Below are 13,398 nucleotides of genomic sequence, written 5' to 3' on the forward strand. Positions count from 1 at the left end.
GATGAAAGAGGCCATGTCATTGGAGCTGGCTGAGGAAGCTCAGGGGAACTACACTATGCCTCCTTCCTAGACTTCAGCGTAGAAGCTCGGCATAGTCATTGCATCAGGTAAGTGGGTAAGAGCAGGGAATGATGCTGCTGGTTTCATTAGCAGACACTCCTGGTCCAGCAACATGTCTTTTTATCTCTAGAGATCTCACATCTCAGTGCATGACGTGTCTGGGGACTTGCAGACAACTACTTTTTCCCTGTAAAGCTGTGCCACTAAGAACCTGTGCATCCTTGAGCAGGGAACCCTCTCAGATATGATAAGAGCTGGTGGATGAGGGTACCATCTGTGCCGTGGGCTTTTCACGTAAAGATCAAACTCAAAATCTTGATAGCATTAGGTCAGTTATTTTGAAAAAGATCTCTCTTTTGTGCATACATTTATTCATCCATTAAACAATTTGAACTTGCACTGCATGCCAGACCACAAGTTTGGGATCCTGCATACAAAATAGAAAAGAAGGTACAGCCATGGAGTTACTAATCATGCAAACAACTAATCCTATGAGGTAGGAGGAGCAAAAATGCATGCATGCACAGTGCTCTCTGTGGGAATGATTGCTGTTACCCAGAAGGAAGGAGCAAGCAGCAAAGGCCTCATGGAAGAGGTTGTATGAGTCAGGGTCCTCCTGGCAACACACAGAACACGTGCATGACTGAAGACAGTGTGAAGAAGGGTAGCACAGAGGAGTGGGCAGTGCCAAAGGAGACAACTAGGTTCTGGGAGCAGCAAGGTGCTTCCAAGTCTCTAGGCCTACAGAAGATGCAATGGATGGAGTGGGCATGGGATGCCCAGATCTGCAGGTAGCTATGGCTGTGGCTGTGGAAGAGGGCTCCTTACCCAGAGAGAGGCATGCAACCACTCCACAGCTGCAGGAGAAAAAAGGGAGCACCATAAAACTTTCTCCTATGGATTCTGCTAATACAGGATTCATGGCCAAAGTCAACTGAAAACTAGCAAACATGGAGATGAGGGGATGATCTCCAGGGAAGAGAATGGCTCTGGAGGAGAAAATAGATTCACCAGCAAGTGGGGGAATGTTTGAATTGGATGGGCAGAAAAGAGAGAAAAGCATGAGCCAAGAGGAAATGGATGAGGTGGGCAGTGGGAGGGTGCTTCAAGAATGGGGGGGGGGCAGAGGTCCCCTACATCTGGAGCTCAGAGTAGGATGCAGGGGAGGAGAAGAATTGGAGATGATTGACGTACGAAGAGACAAGCTTTATTCTGGCCCACAGTTTTGAAGGTTCCAATTTATGGTGGATTGGCTCTGCTGTTCTGGACCTGTGGAGAGGCAGTATGCCCCTACCTCATAGTTGGGAGGATAATGCTGGTATTAACCGCCTTCCTGGGTTCCATCCAGCTCAACTAGCACAAGTATTAGTGAAAAATAAAGAACAAAGTCAGGCGTGGTAGCTCACGGCTATGATCCAAGTTATTCAGGAGGCCAGGGCAGGAGGATTCCGAGTCCAAGCTCAGGCTCAGCAATCTCGTGAGACCTAGAAATACACAATAAAAAGGGTTGGAGATGTATTGTTCAGTGGGTTCCTGTGGTGAGCTGTTCCTGCGGACTGTGGTCGCCATTACATGATGGCGCTGGCTCCGTTGTGGTCTGTGAAGGACAACTCCATATCAAAGAGAGTTGGCGTGTTCCCAGCTCCTTATCAGAGAAAGTTGGCGTGTCATTTTCTAGCACCCTGTGAGAAGGGTACACGTGGCAGCTTTGCATTGGGGTTCGAGGTGCTTTATTAAGGCTGGGAGGGGCATCCAATTATTATTCCGGGTAGTAGAAGAATCATTAGAAGAATATCAAGGGCCTGAATAAACTGCTGAAAGAAGATTCCTGAGTCGCGTCTTCCTTGCGGGCAAGGGGGTCGTGACAGGTTCCCTCCTCAGTACCTCAAAAAAAAAAAAAAAGAAAAGAAAAAGAAAAACCAAATAGAGCTAGATAAAGGAAACCTGAAAGTGGACTCATTGTCATGGTTAGCGGGACCCTACTGGATGGAGATTGCAGCACAGTTCTGTGCCACCGTGAACTTATACTTTTAGAAAAGGAAATTAATTCACACTTCTCATGAACAGAGGAAAATGGACAGCCATTCACTGGGGTCCCGTGAGGTGAGCACCAACCACACAGAGTACCTCCTTCCCAATCTCCCTACTCACCCCTTCTCTGTGACTGAATTGCCTGAGTCTAGCTTGCTGAAGCACATTTATCAGTTTATGAGTCTGTGCTCCATCTGTCTGGTTGCCTTCAAGTCCAAACTCTTTATATTAATCAGTACCTCTTCTGCATTCCTAGAGTGTTAGGCACAAGGGGAAAGGACTGTAATATAGAATTGCCCGGCAGGTGGCAGCCAAGGCCCATGTTTGGGATCCAGGCTGCTCTTCAATCTGATAGAAATTTTCCCTTCTCAAATTCCATTCCCAGAGTACTAGAGAAGACCACAGGCTTTTCCTCTAACATTTTATGGGGTACAAGTGTATGGTGATAAATCAGGGACAGAGGGCCTAAAACTACATGCATTATGACAGATGACTTTGAAATAGGAAAAAAATATATATATATGACACTCCAGTGTTGATAGTTGCTAGCCAGCAGAAAATGGAGACCTCTGTTTCAAAAGGATGGCCTCTTAGTCTGGAAGCTAAAATTCCACCTGGAGACAGGAAATAGAAATGCCAGCCTTTCTAGAGATCCATCATGGCTTTCAATCTGGAGCATACATTTTTGAACACATGAAGCTAGGCTTCTTCTTTTGATTTTAGGGTTCCATCTTTAAGAACTGAAAACTTTTGTTACTCGGGCTACCTAGCTTAGAAGTTTTAGAAAAGATGAGAGGAAAAAAAATGCAAGCAATAAAGAATTCAACATTATGTACTGCATTTCTTTCACCTAATAATCATGATTGAAATTGATTGGGCACTTAGGATGTACAAAGCATTTGATAGGAACAAACTGATTCAACCAACTCAGCAACCCAGTGAAGAGGAGACAGCATGCTCATTCTACAGATGGGTTAACAAGACACAGAGTGGCTAATGTGCCCCACGCACACTGCAAGGAAGAGAGCTAGGACTTCTACCCAGATGCCAAAGTCTGGCTTCACTTACTGTGCTACAGAGGGTCCAGGGTATGTGCTGTGTGCGGGTCTGTGGCGGAGACCGAAAAAGAGGTCTGTGAGTCACTGTCCCTGGCCTTAAGGGAATCAGAGAGGGGACAGACATAAGTGAAATATAATGTGCCAAACCTAATATGTAGTTCTATAACCGCTGAGGAGATGAACCTATCAACAGGTTATGAGGTTGTCCAGGAAGGCTCTGTAAACTTGAGAAGTGAAGAAGGGCACAGAGAAGAGACGGCCAAGAAATAGAGACATAAAGGTGAGAGAGTTCTTGCCACCTTAGTCGAGGGAAAAGGGAAAAGACTGCTGCTTTTGTTGACAGGAATCAAAAAGAAACCAGAAACCAGAGACGCACCTTGAAAATGTACAGGAAATACCAGTTTATCTGTTGAGGTTCCCAGAGACCCAAGAGCCCGGACTTGGAGCTACAGTTTTTTGTAGTACAGAGAGTGATCAGGACACAGCCAATGCACCACGGTGGGTGCTGGCATCGTGGGGCTTAGGGATGCTGCAGAAACCTCTTCCCTAGGCTTCCTTTGGGTCAATAGCCACATCCTAAACTCCCAGAGCTGGTGGTCTCAGCTCACATTTGATGTCACAATTTCCTCTAAACTATTCTTTAACTTAGAGAAATTAAGAACTCCAACATAGCACCTTAAAATAGGCAGAAAGGCCAATGATTGAATGTTGGGAACCTGGGAGCCAAATGATAAACAGAAGAGCTCATCTCTTTTTCCTGTTCTTTAGGTAGAAAATTCCTACTGTCCCAATAGTCTTCCTGGACATGATGCTAATGGCCCTTGAGCAAACGCTGTGTCCCACAGGCTGACCCTTGAATGGGCTCTTGACCGGGTCCTTTACTCCCTTGCTCTCTCCTTCAGGGGAGCAGGCAGTCTGGTTGGTCCTCCCCCTCCCCTCCCCCTCCCCCAGGCTGTCACATCAGCGTGGCTTGCCCTTCGTGGCCTCCATGACTTTATCTTGGTTAAGAAGACAGATTTGGCAGTTCTCAAAATCAAAACATTTCTCTGTCCAGATCTTGCTGGTCAGGACACCATTAATTCTGACCCCTTGGACATGTTAAATGATTTTTATTACTGTAGAAAAAATTGCGTGTTCTTAGAAAATAGCTATTTCACAGAAAGGCATGAAATGGGGAATGCTCCTTCCTCTGCCCTCCAGAGATAAGCATGATTACCAGTTTCTGGGCGTTTCTTGTTCTTGTTATGGTTACCATCATAGCATCAGACACAATGTTTGTGTTTCTATTATTGATCTATCTAACTTTAACAACGTGTCGCCTACCCAAGCATAAAGGTATTGGATTCTACAACCTCATAGATACCCTTTCCTAACTAACACCTAATTTTTATTAGCCATATTATTTTCTCTAGTAATCTTTGCCACATTAAGTAACATGCTTAAAGCTATTTTAAACTTAAATTATACTTTAAGATATACTTGCAAATTTAAGATTCCTATTTAATCTTGATTTTGGACAAGATCAGTTAACTTTTTCCATGAGACATGAGGAATGGGGTGTGTTGACCCTTTCCTTCATCTCTCAAAATCCCAATGTATTGTTATTTTCTCAGAGTCAAAGAACAAGTATATTCTATATAATATATTCTCTTTTTAAAAAATATTTTTAGTCATAGATAGACACAATGCATTTTATTGATGTGGTGCTGGGATGGAACCCAGTGCTTCACATATGCAAGGCAAGCGCTCTTTCACTGAGCCACTGCCCCAGCCCACATGTAATATATTTTCTATATGATTTATAACATTAATAAGATACTGGTTTCTCTTTTTCAAGATTGAGGATAGGACATACTAAAAACTAATCTGCAATTAATGCTACTAATCTAAACTAATGCTCAGCTAGTGGGTGCTACAAAGAAAAATCCACCCAAACAGGCCCATACCTCCCTTTCCTTTCCTATCTGTACCTCCACCTCAGTTAGGCAATAACAAACTTGCGAGTATGTCTTGTATATATTGTAGTATATCTGAAACTACCATAAACACCTGCTATGGTTATAGAAAGAAAACCCATGGGAGACAGTGGATGAAGACCCAGACCCATACAGGGTTCCCAGCCCAGGGAGGATGGACTAGAGAATGAGAGAGAGGTGAGGCTTCAGGGCAGGACCCAGAAATGGAGATCCCGGGTGGCTTGGTCCTATTCTCGCTATCAGCTGGGTGCAGAGAGAAAAACGAATATTTTTGGGTCTCTGGTTCTTGGTTCAGCATTAGTAGCACTCCGTGGGAAAATCTAGAATAATAAAAAAAATCCTCTCTGCTGATGAATAAATGACTCCCTTGTCTAGAAAGGAATTGTGAAATATCCCATCCTCGGGGATTTACAGTGATGGAGATAGGGTGAGCTAAGCCAATGCAAGTTCCCCCCTCAGCATATAAAAGTGCTAAGTCATACAAGTTTAAAACAGCAAATATGCAGTCGAGTGCACAAAAGAGAAAGAAAATTCATAGAAGTCTGAAGTAACGATGGGATTGAAAGCCAATCCTGGGAGAGGGGGGCTGTCAAGACTGAAGCCAAAAAGGGACCCTAACAGCAAACACAGACCCCAAAACAGGAGACGAGGCTTTTTGGAGCAGAATCTGAGAACCCTGTAGCAAACCTTGATCCTCAAGTAAAAAGAAACTGGAAAATCTCGACGTCATTCCTGAAGGGCAGTAAAGAGTGACTATAAAATCTCCACTCTCCAGGCCAGGGAGTTGGCAGGGAATGTTGTCTCTGCTTGGATTTCTGGGTGGGAAGAGGCTCCCATGAGAGACTGTAAAAATGTCAAGGCTGTGTTAAACAGGAGTTCTACGTCCAAAAATATACTACGCACATGATGAAGGAGGCTATCCATACAGAAATGGGTCCTGGGCCACAACACTCACCCGGAGGCCTCTTGGAAGAGCCAAGTTCCATGCTGATCTGCAGGAACCCTGCAGCCGAGTGAGCCAGAAGGTTCACTTCAACAGCTTTGGTCAAGATGAGCTTGCAGTGGAACACTACCACATAGCTTGAGAGATGAAGGAGCGAGAGTCAACCTGTTAGATAACTAACATAAGGTACTGGACACTGTGAGTGGGACCTCAAACCCCCTGCCTCCTCTGAGTAAGGCTATCCCTGATCTATCACAGAAGAAAAGTCAGAAGGCCTAAAGAGACCAGACACCTACCACCCCAAATACTCGTTTTCTCTCTGCACCCAGCTGATGGTGAGAAGAGGACCAAGCCACCCGGGAGCTCCATTTCTGAGCTCCTGCCCTGAAGCCTCACCCAGCACCACCCGTCATTTGACAGATGAAGAAAACTAAGTCTTGGGGGAACAACTTGTGGCTGAGAGAGAGGGATCGCACAGGGGAGGGTCTCGGCTTTCTAAGACCACAGACAGCAGAACTGGAGCAGGAGGGCGGTAGGGAACCGAGGAAACGCAGCATGCATGTCCATAGCTGAAACCCACTGCCTCCGCACTGAGGAGCCCACGCAGGGAAAGGGTTCTGAGTCACCTGGAGCCTTCTTCGTAAGAGGCAGGAACCATGTTCCACTGATCAACTCGTCATCCATTTTCCTGACGTCCCTCCCAATTTTCCAGCTGCTCAGATGTCTAGAGGTGTATCTTCCATGTTACAAGTTCTGATTCTCTGCCAAAAGAAAATATAAAAGGGACCCTGTAACACCTCCGTTGTCAGAGACCCTGTGTTAATCAGCTAGTCATCACCATGAAAAATTACCTGAGATAAAAATTAGGAGAAGGAGGGGTTTCAGATGTTTTAGCTCATGGGTCCCTTAGCCCTGTGGCTTTGGACTTGGGGCAGAAGTCCACATCACCGTGGAGCATGTGGCAGAGGAGGCTGCTCACCTCATGGAGGTGGGGAAGCAGAGAGGCAGGAAGGGTTTGGCATCCCAGTGTTCCCTTCAAGGGCACCCCCAATGACCTAACATCCTTCTACTAGGTCCTGCTTCTTCAAGTCTTCACCCCCTACTCCAGTAACACCAACTGGATGGCAGGCAGGTCTTTAACAGGTGGCCTTTGGGGGACATACCAGATTCAAACTATAGCACACCCCCAAGTGAAGCCCTTTGCATGCCTCAGATTGGATTGATTCAGGGCTATTCTTCTTGCACTAATTCATCTTTTTTTATCTTGTTTTGTGTTTTATTGGTTCTTTTAGCTGTACATGACAGTAGAATTCATTTTGATGTAATTTTAAAAGCATGGAATATCTTCTTCTATTTAGGACCCTGTTCTTCCTGCTCTTATGGATGTACATGATGGTAGGATTCAATATGATGTATTCATAGAAGTGCACAGGAAAATTGATTTGGATTCAAAACAATTCTTTCCCTTTCCTATCCCCCCTCCCTTCCTTTCATTCTCCTTTGTCTAATCTGTTCTTCCCCTCTCCCGGCTTATTGCAGGTTAGCTTTCACATATCAGTGAAAACATTCAACCTTTGTTTTGGGGGACTGGCTTTTTTCACTTAGCATGATAGTCTCCGGGTCCACCCATTTACTGGCAAATGTCATAAAGTCCTTTTCTTTATGGCTGAGTAATACTCCATTGTGTATATATACCATAAGTTCTTTATCCATTCATCTGTTGAAGGGCACTTAGGTTGGTTCCATAGTTTAGCTATTGTGTATTGAGCTGCCATAAACATGGTTGTCGATGCATCACTGTAGTATGCTGATTTTAAGTCCTTTGGGTATATGCTGAGAAGTGGGAAAACTGGGTCAAATGAAAGTATCCTCTAAACCAAGTAATTCTCCAAGCATTTGGAAGGCTTAATTAAGCACTGATTTTTTGGATCCATCTATGGAGCGTCTAATTCAGCAGGTCTGGAGTGAGCCCAGAGTATGAATTTCTAACAATTTCCCAGGTGTTAAGGCTGCTGGGCCATGACACTACATTTTGAGAACCATTGGATTAAAGCAATATTTTTCAAACTTTAATAGGCACAAACATCCTTGAATATCCTGTTGCAATACAGATTCTGATGCAGTAGGTCTGAGGTAGGACCTTAAGGTATACATTTTTAATATTCTCTGGTTGATGCTGATGCTTCAGTTTCAGGGACCACATTTTGAGTGGTATATTTATCAACTTTTCATCATTATGACAAAATACCTGAGAAAATCAACTTGTAAGGAGGAAGAAAAATATTTCAGTTCATGGTTTCAGAAGTTTCAGTCTCTGATTGATTGACTCCAGTGCTCTTGGGTCTACAACAAGACAGCGCATCATGACTGGAATATGTGGTGGAGGAAACTGTTCAATTCATGACAGCTGACAGGAAAAGGGAAAGAAAAGAGCTGAGATCCCAGTAGTCCCTTTGAGGGCAGGTCTCCAGTGACCTAACATCCTTCCACTGCCACCATCTCTCAATAGCCCGCAGACTGGCAATCAAACCTTTACTTAGTATATGGGACATTTAGGATCCAAACCATAACAAGTGGCAAAGCTTAAAAGTTCTTGTCTCCTTAGTACGTCTTATTACCTATGCCTACTTCTTATTAAAGTGATGCTGAGCAATTCAGAGAAGCCAGCACTGAACCCATTACATCCATGCAGGAAGCCAAGGGCTGTTATGGAGTGACCATTTGGTAGCATTGCCCTCTGGGTGATAGGAGGAGAAGGTGGAGATGGTGAGATGGAGAACCGAGATGGGATGGCAGGAATGGTCTGTGGTCAGAGGAGGCTCCGGCATACCTTAGCATGAGACTGAGGCGGAATGTCCTGTACTGGCACCAGCTTGCTTAGAAAAGAAAGAAAACGATTCTAAAATTGGCCTTTCTTCTCTTGGGAAAGTCAGATTCTTTCCTAAGGGCCACAAGTCTGAGGAAGATTGGGGGAGGGGGAGGGGGGCAAGTCCTTCCATGCACCATTACCTTCTATGATGGATGACTTTTCCCCTGGGGCTTTGTTCAAAGCCAGCGCTCTGAGTCCTGGCCCAGGCCCAAGCTGTCTGGGAGCCTGGAAAGCATGTCTGATAGGGAGGGCACCGGGAACCAGCCCCTCGGTTGGGTTCCCAGCACCAGCTCTGGAGATCTAATTATAACATGCTCTTGCTATCAGGTTGTACATAAACTTCTCAAAACACTTCATTCATTTGTTCATTTCTCTCATCAACAAATATTTATTGGGTATGTGCAATGTGCACAGCGTTGCATTTTGCCCCTGAGGAAGGAGACAAGGACTGAAAAGCTACATTGGTCATTTAACTGCAGGAAAGAGGCAAATGACTGCCTGGCACTTCCAAAGCCCATGTGCTCTTTTCCCACCTCTTTCTAAGTAGGAAGGCCCCAGGGAAGTGCCTTTCCCAACTCACAGAGGAGCATCCAAGGTCACAGGACACAAATAGTGAACCCCAGAACCAGTACTGCAATTCAGGGCTCATCCTGTCAAAGGACAAGCAGGGATCTATCACCATCTCTCAGACCTCAACAAGAGCAGACAGGTTCAGAAGAGGCATTGAAGAACTGAAGTGAGATGAAGTAAGAGCCATGCTGGTGAGGGCCAGCAGACCTCAGCTGATCCACCGGGACAGCTCTCAGGACTACTGAATTCAGGTGGTTCTCGCCACGTAGTGCACAGGGTAGGGAGATGTGACCCCAACCAGAGAACCAGAGAGAGGACTTGGAGTTTGTATCCAGCTCAATGGACCTCTGTTATTCTGATGACAGGTAGAAAAATCACAATACCAGTGGGTCCTCCAAACAGAGTAGCTGTTTCTTCCTGGCAGAAACCTAATCCAGAAGCGTGGCTTCTGACAAAAGGCCCATGTTGGTATGGAAGCTTGTTGAAAAAGCCTGCCATGTAGACTTGACAGTCAGGTAGACCAGAACAGGTGTTCTCCCCACATCTGGGCTGATCCTGGAGGGCTGAGAGTCATCATGGGCTTTTGAAAACAACCCACCTGACTTCATCTTCTCATCTTCTGAGATTCTGACAGAAGTCTGAGGTAGGGCCCAGACTAAATAGGTGTTTCTGCTACTCATTCAGAACAGAGAACCACAGGGTGGTGATGGAGGGTGTGGAAGTAGCTCTCTGCTGCCAGAATATCCCCCCGTCATTAGCCCTTTCCCCCAGCCCAAGTTTACTTTTATTTTTAAGTTTTGGTCTATGAAGGAATTTTTCAAATATTCAGAAAATGATCCATATACCTACTGCCAAGATTTTACAGATGTTTTTGCACCTTGACACATTTGTTCTGGATGTTTTTTTTTCCAGAAATAAAATTACAAAATGCACAAAAATCTGTCTGTACACACCATTCCTCTCTCTGCCCTCCCTCCTCAGAGCAAATAACTCTGCTGACATCAGTGCCCATTCTTTTCAGCATGGCCTCTACTTTTCTACAAAGGCATGGGCCTGTTTATAAAGCCTGTTTGGTTGATATCCTAGTGCACCTTACACTTTACACTCGTTATTTTAACTTTGAGGTGTTACCAACATTGATGCATTTTGATCTACTCTGTTTACCTTAACTGCTCTTGAGAGGTTGCCAAGCCCCTGGATTTGGAGTGCCAGCTGAGGTCTAGGCTAAGGATTAGCCTCATCACTCTGGACTCTGTCACCTAGGGCTTGGATCAGGTGCTTCCAGGTTTCAGGACTGGGTTATAATCAGCCCACACCCTGGGTTGCTGTTGCTACAGGAATCCGCAACATTTGTCCAGTGATATGAATCAGAGAAGCTACTCACCTTGTGCCGTCTTAGGAGAATGGATCCTTCAACAAGCAATTAGAAAATTCTGGGCCTGAGCTCTCTGGACTTCCCTTGCTTTTTGGCTACCATCTTGGGAAAGGAGCAACCACCTAGATCCACTAGAGCCTGGGGACTGCCAGGATATGGTCTTTGCTTCTTCAGAATTTTCATTTCGCCTCTTTCTTTGAAAAGTAAGGATCAGACTCGCTAAGCAGTTGCTGTTTACTCTAGCAATCCTTCAGAATGGTCACAGATCAAAGTTCAACCCTGAGCATGCCACAGCAACTTTGGCAGAAGAAACCTTAGTGTTTCTCTTATGCCTGATTTATCTGTTGGAAATCCCACCTCTTATCCCCTTTTCCCCTGTAAAGCTGGGGATGCCTCCAGGTCAGAACCTCACCTTTTCACTACAATTCCTCATTTCTCTGAGAGCTGGCAGACTGATGAGTAGTGTGAGAGTCACACAAGGACAGGGGTGGGAACACAGGGAATGGCAGCAGGTGGGGATTTAAACCATGCCCTTCTCATAGTGAATGTCCGCACCATCACAGGGAGCAGGAGGTTTTCAGGGTTCACTGGGGGGGGGCTTGGAGGGAGAATCAAATGGCAGGAGCACAAATAAGAGCAGACAGTCCTCATAAGACTTTCTGGGCAGATACCCCAGCTGTTGGGATGAGCATCGAGGGAGGGACAGGAAAGGGTAGTGAAGCCAAGATGATGGGGGACAGGTTATAAGGACCCTCTACTCAGTCTGAGAAGGAGGGCAGAGGCTGGATGTGTGGGAGGGACCAGGGACAGCAGCACAGTGAGGCAAGACCCAGCCTGAGCCTCAACTGCTACTGTGTGCACTCCTTGAGGGTACCGGATGGAGCATGAGGGGTGAGGGAGTCACACCATGTCCAGAGCCCCTGGACCTCAGCGTGTGAGAAAGCTTGTGAACAAGACTTAGTTCCAGGGATGGGGGAAGATGTCTTCTGTTAACTCCAAGCATAATTCCATAAAACTAGAAGATGAGGGACATACTTAAAATCTTGGTAATAATTGCAGTAGTTTACCATTTACCTTATGCTTTTAGCAACATGAATTCATGAGGTTTGCAAAAATCCCTAGGATTGAAGCGACATAGTGGACATTAAAAAAAATAGAAGTGTATGCACAGAGGTGTTAAAGGGGCTTTAATAGCTCCGTAATAAGCCAGGGCTACAATTCAACCTTCAGATGACAAAACCAAGGGGATCTCCGCTGTGCCACACTGTCCCTCCTCCCAATAGTAAGCAGTACCCAAACACTGACAGCAGTGATGTCAGAAGAAGGTGGTCCTGACCTACATTTCTCTTTACAAAATAGTCTTTGAGATGATTCTGCAAGAGAGTGAGGAAGAGGGTACATTCAAGGGAGGATGCCTCTAGCTTAGGCATTTAGTTGTATTTTCACCCACAGTAAAGCAGAGCCCTAAATGAATTGTGTAACAATGAGTAACCAAGTGTGCATGGAGAAGGGAGCTGGGTCTGGAGATATGAGGAACAAGCAGAACCAAAATCACCTCATCTGTGGCGTGGCCTGGACCACCACATCATCAGGGGTAGAACTGATTCTAAACCCAGCCACACCCCACCTTCACCATCTTACACCCCTTGGCCCATCATGTATTTTGACCATCCTTTGTCCCAACTATTGTCATTGACCAGTGTCCTGGTAAGCCCTGTCCCTCAATGAAGCATGCACTTTCTGAGTGATGTGTCCTTTGGGCATTGTTGGCTAAATTAAGTCCTTGGTTTGGATGGTATCTGTTGCTATCTTTAAATCTTTCTCTAAACAAGAAAATATCTCCATTCCTTATGTTAAGGTTGTTCTTCTCTTGACTTTGGAGAATGGGAGTTGATATCATTTGTGTTGCTCTCTTGCAAGGAATTCAAAAGCCCACAAGCACGATTCAGATTGTAGAATGAATGCAAACAAAGGAAATCCCAGGCCCCTCTGTCCATCTTCTACATATTGTGCCCTTCTGCTCCTTGTTCTACTTCGTTGCACAATAAACAGCTAAGCAAGCATCCTGTCATTGGGTCGTGTGCGGTTCCATCTGTCCTTGCCTCCATCCTGTCCCATCACACCTTCGGGGTGCAGTGCATGAGCTCACAGGAGGGAGCTGCGAAGGCAGGCACAGCTCAGAAGTGGCCTTGAGGAATAGCGCTGGGCTGTGGTGAAACGGAGCATAGACCTCGAACAGGATCCAGATACCCTGCTCCACTGGTCACTGTGGCTCCAGGGAAAATAAGGGAGCCTGTGTCACATAGTTCAGATGTTCAAATTTAGAAGAGAAGGTGCCAGGAAGGGAAGATGGGAGTATGACCAGGCCTTCCCAGGAATCAGAGGGTTCCTTGGACACCCTCATCTCTCTCCTTCCCAAAATGAAGTCCTTGGAAATATATTCTATGCATATGTGGAGGGGATGGGGCATGAACCCTGAACCCCAGGACAAGAACAGCCTCTTGGGCTTGTAGGTC

General features: G+C 45.6%; 1 protein-coding gene across 4 annotated transcripts in view; it reads right to left on the reverse strand.

The window, feature by feature from the left end:
- Positions 1–1,245: 1,245 nt before the first annotated feature.
- Positions 1,246–13,398, reverse strand: part of Kcna5 (potassium voltage-gated channel subfamily A member 5) — a 39,932-nt gene continuing 27,779 nt past the window's right edge. Inside the window, exons 2-3 of one of the 4 annotated variants that reach the window (XM_078015369.1) lie at positions 6,695–6,829; positions 1,246–1,544 (exon numbers count right to left, since the gene is read on the reverse strand). The gene's annotated coding sequence lies outside the window, so the exon portion shown is untranslated. Of the gene's footprint in view, positions 1,545–4,243; positions 6,830–10,891; positions 13,391–13,398 lie in introns of those variants that run through there. The other 3 variants (XM_078015368.1, XR_013423170.1, XR_013423171.1) reach the window with 3 other exon arrangements.

Source organism: Ictidomys tridecemlineatus, chromosome 6 (assembly GCF_052094955.1).
Source record: "Ictidomys tridecemlineatus isolate mIctTri1 chromosome 6, mIctTri1.hap1, whole genome shotgun sequence".
Lineage (NCBI taxonomy): Eukaryota > Metazoa > Chordata > Mammalia > Rodentia > Sciuridae > Ictidomys > Ictidomys tridecemlineatus.